Raw genomic sequence first — 6,356 nt, 5'->3', positions numbered from 1 at the left:
CCCCATGAACTGTTTCCATTTTTCTGATGTGAACTGTGGCCCGTTGTCGCTTAAGATGGACTTGGGAATTCCCTCTCGGGTGAATGTTTCCGATAGGAACTCCAGGATGTTCTCCGTGTCCATCGTTTCGCTCACTTTTATCTCTGGCCACTTGGAATAACGGTCGATGAGGACACACACATATTTTTGCACGCTCTGGTCATCCAGCACCGGCCCTAAAATGTCTATGGACAACTCTTCCCATGGGTTTGCGGGCGTGTCGAATTTCCCCAGAGCCGGGCGTAATGGCCTCAACGTTTTGTCCGCCCCTTGGCATTGGGGGCGCTCCCTGACATGTCTCTCTGCTCTCATGTCCATGCCTGGCCACCAGTAATTCTGTTTCGATCTAGCTTTGAGTTTCCCAATACCCAGGTGGCCTTCATGCAATAGGTCCAGTAGTTTGTTGATGAGATTCGTGGGGGGGATTACTCTGTCTCCCCGGTATATGAATATGCCCTCATCTCCCACGGTCAGTTCTTCTCTCACTTCATAAAAAGGTTTGAGGTTGGGTTTCACCTTTTTCTTGTCAGGCCACCCTTGGGTGATGTGGGCTTTTATCTCCATCAGGTCCGCATCTTCGTCATACGCGGCTGTCCACTCCTGTCTGCTGATGATCTTCTCTTGATCCTCAATGAGAGCCACCATCTCTCCTCTGTCCGCGGGGTCTTCTTCTCCCGGCTCCATGGCCGCCGCTCGGCTCAGGTAGTCTGCCACTCGGTTCTTGTTTCCCGGGATGTACTCTACATCATATCTGTAGTCCAACAATTTTAGGGACATTTTCGATATCCTGGGTGTGGCGCTGGCGTGTCCACACGATGTCAGAACCTTCACTAACGGCTTGTGGTCCGTTTTGAGCAGGAATCGGGTACCCCATAGGAATTGCCGGAATCTCGTCATGGCCACACTACCGCTAACATCTCCTTCTCAATGACGCTGTACTTGCCTTCTGTCTCCGTCAGTGCTCTGGAGGCGAAGCTTATCGTCTCCACTTCTCCACTTCCTCGGTCTTGCATGAGTACAGCGCCCAACCCCTTGTCGCTGGCGTCCGTGATGAGTATGGTGGCGCCTTGCGGGTCGTAACCCTTGAGAGGCATCGCTTCTAGGATCCCTTTTTTGATGACTTCAAATTCCGCTTGGGCTTCCGGTGTCCATTGGAACACCGTGCTTTCTCTGGTTAGCCTCCTCAAGTTATAGGTCTTGGATGCGAATTGTACCACGAATTTACTGTAGTACTCCGCCATCCCCAGGAAGGACCTGACCTCCTCCTTGTTCTTGGGGGCCGGAGCTTCAACGATGGCCTTCACGTTTTCCATCTTGGGGGTGACCCCTTGTTGCCCTATTTCGTGGCCTAAATAGGTCACCGATTGCATTCCCAACCGGCATTTCGACCATTCCGCCGTGAGACCTTTAGCTTCCAGCGTCCGTAACACCTTTTCCAGTGTCCGGTCATGGTCCCTCCTATCTCTGCCCATCACCAGTATATCATCCTGGAAGTACTGCACGTCCTTGCAGTCTCTGAACAGCTGGTGCATCATCTTCTGGAAAACGGCCGCCGCCGAGGCCAGCCCGAACGGCATGCGACAGAATCTGTAGCACCCAAACGGGGTAATGAACGATGTGAGACTTTTGCTGTCCGGGTGTAGGGCTACCTGGTGGTAAGCCGATGTAAGGTCGATGGTGGAGTACCACTGGACTCCTCTGGTTCGTGCCAGCATCTCCTCTATCTTGGGAAGGGGAAATTTCTCCACCACTATGTTCTTATTGAGTTCTCTCAAGTCTACGCAGAGCCTGACCTTCCCGTTGGGTTTCATCACGACCACCAAAGGCGCCAACCATTCGGCACAGGTTATGGGTTCTATGATGCCCTTCTTCTCCAGGTCTTGGAGTTCCGTCTGGACAGCTTCCCTTACTGCAATGGGCACATTCCTTACTTTGTGTGCTACTGGTGTGGCTCCTTCCTTCAGTACTATTTTGTGTTGAAATTTCTCCATTTTTCCTACTGCGCCCCCAAACACTCTCGGGTAGTTTTCTTTCCATCTGTCTGTGTCCAGCCATTCCACCTGGTCTGTGAGCAGGATCTGTACCTTCCCCCCTGGGTCGAGTTTTATGCCCAGGTCGCCCTGGTCCAACCATCCCAGGACGGAGGGTCCTTTCTCGGCCACGTACAGCTTGCACCACGCCGTACGGCCTCTGAATTCGAACAACAGGCGTCGGAACCCTAGCATGGGGATGCGATCACCATTGTATGTTACCGGTCGTATGTCTAGTTTCTCCAGCCCAGGGCCCAACTTGGGTTGGAATTGTTCTACCCACACTGCACGCTGTACGATGGTGAATGGGGATCCGGTGTCTGCCACAACCGAGATGGTTATGCCGCCCATGGACATCTCCAGGACCGGTTTGGTTGATCTCTTGGCATCCACGCTCAGTACCTGATCATATATGCACAGTACGGTGACCACCTCCTCCTCCGTGGCGTCTTCCGGGTCTTCCGCGCTTTGGTCCATGTATTTCACCACTCCTTTCTGTTGTTTCTTCCGACACACCTTCTCGTAGTGGCCCATGATACCGCAGTGCATGCATTTGGCTCTGAAGGCCGGGCAACGTCTGTCGTGGGCTTCGTGGGACCAGCTTCCACACCTGTAGCACGTTTTCTTGCTCTCACCGTCCGCTTGTTTCCCTTGCCATCTGCTGGTTCCTTTGGTTGTGGGAGGCTTGGGTCTCTGGTCCCTGCGGTGATCTCCCTCCTGTATCGTGTTCACCATGGTTGGGGCGCCTGTGTCTTTTCTGGTAGCATCGGCGCACCTCTTCGAGAGTTCCGCCCTCTTCACAATGACCATTACTTCCTTGAGTGTGGTGTCCCCACTCGCCCACAGCTTGTCTTGCACGTTTGTACTGGTGGTGTGCATGATCACCTGATCTTTTATAAATTCGTCTTCCCACAGTGCGTACCTGCACGGGGCTGCTAGCTTCCTCAGTGCTGCTACATACTCTTCGATGGATTCTCCCACCTTTTGTTTCCTTTGCTGGAAATTATATCTGTCTACCGAAACACAGACGGTGGGGCGGTATCGCTCATCCAGGTCCTCCACCGCGTGCGCATACACGTCATCGTCTGTGTCTTCTTTCTTCGTGGGCACTAGGCTCTTGTATATTCTCAGACCTTCAGGCCCTAGATTTAGTAGCAGGATGCGTTTTTTCCTCTGGGGTGTGAATTTCTCTTCGTTCTCGTCCTCCAAAACCCCTATGAAATTGTCTATGTATTCCTTCCAGTCCTCCCATTTCATCATTGGTTCACCGGGTTTCGTTAGGAATTGCACCGGTGCAATCGCATACCCTGCCGGGGTACTCATCTTTGCTTCCTTGGCGCTTGTTTCGACGGTGACTTTACTCGGGGGGCTGCCTGGGGTGTTGTCGTTGTTTCTTGTGTGCTTGATCCTCTGGGGGCTCTTGTCACTGGGCCCCACTTCCTCCTCTTTGGTAGCCAGTGCAGCGCTTTCTGTGCTTGATTACGTGCGAGGGCAGCTCGTGTGCTTTTGTTGGTTGAGGACGGCGTCGTCTCTGTGGCCTGTTTGTGGTTTGGTTACTGTACCGTGGCACTGCCACGCTCCTCGGGTGCTCTGTGCCTGGGGTCGATCTCCGCAGTTGGCTGGGTCGTATCTCGTGACTTCCCCTTCCAGGCGGCCTGTGCGGTGTTTTGTTTGGGCTTGGTGGCCTGGTAGCGTGTCTTCCTTCGACTCGTGGGGCCACGTGGAGTGTAGCCTTCTACTGCGCTTCCCCCGTCGGTCCGGTTTCCGTCCCGACCTCGTCGCCACTGTAATGTTGGTAAATGAGCACTCGGAACAAGTGTTATCTTTCCGCTATGTTTATTGGCACAACAGTTGAGCAGTTACACCAAGGAGCGCCGGCCACCTCTATCTCTGCGCTCGCTGCCGCGCACCCCTCTCTCCACGCTCCGCCTTTACTCCTGCGCGCGCATCCTGGCGTCAACCTGCGTACCCGCGTCACGTCACGTGACGCGCTAACAACTAGACCGCTACAGAGTTCGCTGCTGTAACTCCTGTAAACCTCCTCCTTTCTCCCGCGCAGCTCAGCCTTACCTTCTGGCTCCCTGGCCGAGCCTCGGCGTTCTTCCGTGCAGGCCAAGTCAAATGCCTCTAGGCCTGTATCCCGATTTCCGGCCCCCACAGCCTCACCTGTAGACACCGAGTGACAGCCGGCAACAGCGCCTCCTGTGGGGCCGCCGAAACTCCTCCTCGGGAGTCCGCGAGCTGCCACCGCGCGGCCGCGCCTGAGCTCCACGGCTGCACGGCTCCACCGCGATAGGGGAGCGGGAGGAGATAACTTTGTCCCAGAGAAGCACATCCACGGAATCTTGTCCCGTCGGAAAAAAACTATAGAAAAGCGGGAAAAAAAGCTCCTGTCAAGCCATCGTTTCACGGGTTTCTCAAATCAGAAAGACATTGATCTCGGGGATAAATGCAGTGGAGGTTTCTCGGAGGTGCTGCTCAGGACGCGCGAACCGCACTAGCCCGCGGCCGCCATGTTATTATTTTTTAAAACAAATTAGATCTTTATGGTAGTATTTAAATGGTTCAAATGCAGTTATTATATTTGTAATGGTTCATATTAATGTTTATGACAATTGTTTCCTTCTTACTGCAGTAACTGTGGACTCAGAGCTCGACTTAGAGCGGCATGACCAAGGGAGCTATCCTTATCCTTTCAGACGCATCACTGTGGAGGTATTCTTACTGCAGTGACAGTGCACTGCAAGCTCTCCTTACAGAGTCAAAGCCATGGGAAGCAGGAACAGTACACTAGAAGCTCTCCAAACTGCAGAGTCAGTACACTAGGAGCTCTCCAAACTGCAGTGACAGTACACTAGGAGCTCTCCAAACTGCAGTGACAGTACACTAGGAGATCTCCTTACAGCAGTGACAGTACACTAGGAGCTCTCCTAACAGCAGTGACAGTACACTAGGAGCTCTCCTAACAGCAGTGACAGTGCACTAGAAGCTCTCCTAACTGCAGAGTCAGTACACTAGGAGCTCTCCAAACTGCAGTGACAGTACACTAGGAGATCTCCTTACAGCAGTGACAGTACACTAGGAGCTCTCTTAACAGCTGTGGCAGTACACTAGGAGCTCTCCTAACTGTAGAGTCAGTACACTAGGAGCTCTCCTAACTGCAGAGTCAGTACACTCGGAGCTCTCTTAACAGCTGTGGCAGTACACTAGGAGCTCTCCTAACAGCAGTGACAGTACACTAGGAGCTCTCTTAACAGCTGTGGCAGTACACTAGGAGCTCTCCTTACTGCAGTGGCAGTACACTCGGAGCTCTCTTAACAGCTGTGTCAGTACACTAGGAGCTCTCTTAACAGCTGTGTCAGTACACTAGGAGCTCTCTTAACAGCAGTGACAGTACACTAGGAGCTCTCCTAACAGCAGTGACAGTACACTAGGAGCTCTCCTAACTGCAGTGACAGTACACTAGGAGCTCTCCTAACTGCAGAGTCAGTACACTCGGAGCTCTCTTAACAGCTGTGTCAGTACACTAGGAGCTCTCTTAACAGCTGTGGCAGTACACTAGGAGCTCTCCTAACAGCAGTGACAGTACACTAGGAGCTCTCTTAACAGCTGTGGCAGTACACTAGGAGCTCTCCTAACAGCAGTGACATTACACTAGGAGCTCTCCTAACTGTAGAGTCAGTACACTAGGAGCTCTCGTAATCGCAGTGACAGTACACTAGGAGCTCTCGTAATCGCAGTGACAGTACACTAGGAGCTCTCCTAACTGCAGTGACATTACACTAGGAGCTCTCCTAACTGTAGAGTCAGTACACTAGGAGCTCTCGTAATCGCAGTGACAGTACACTAGGAGCTCTCGTAATCGCAGTGACAGTACACTGGAAGCTTTCATAACTGCTGTGATAGTGCTCGGGGAGCTCTCCTAACTGCAGAGTCAGTACACTAGGAGCTCTTCTTACAGCAGTGACAGTACACTAGGAGATCTTCTTACAGCAGTGACAGTACACTAGGAGATCTTCTTACAGCAGTGACAGTACACTAGGAGATCTTCTTACAGCAGTGACAGTACACTAGGAGCTCTCCTAACTGTAGAGTCAGTACACTAGGAGCTCTCCAAACTGCAGTGACAGTACACTAGGAGATCTTCTTACAGCAGTGACAGTACACTAGGAGCTCTCTTAACAGCTGTGGCAGTACACTAGGAGCTCTCCTAACTGTAGAGTCAGTACACTAGGAGCTCTCCAAACTGCAGTGACAGTACACTAGGAGATCTTCTTACAGCAGTGA

The sequence above is a fragment of the Triturus cristatus genome, chromosome 1_1, assembly GCF_964204655.1.
Source record: "Triturus cristatus chromosome 1_1, aTriCri1.1, whole genome shotgun sequence".
In the NCBI taxonomy this organism is placed as follows: domain Eukaryota; kingdom Metazoa; phylum Chordata; class Amphibia; order Caudata; family Salamandridae; genus Triturus; species Triturus cristatus.
This window is presented reverse-complemented; position numbering follows the sequence as displayed.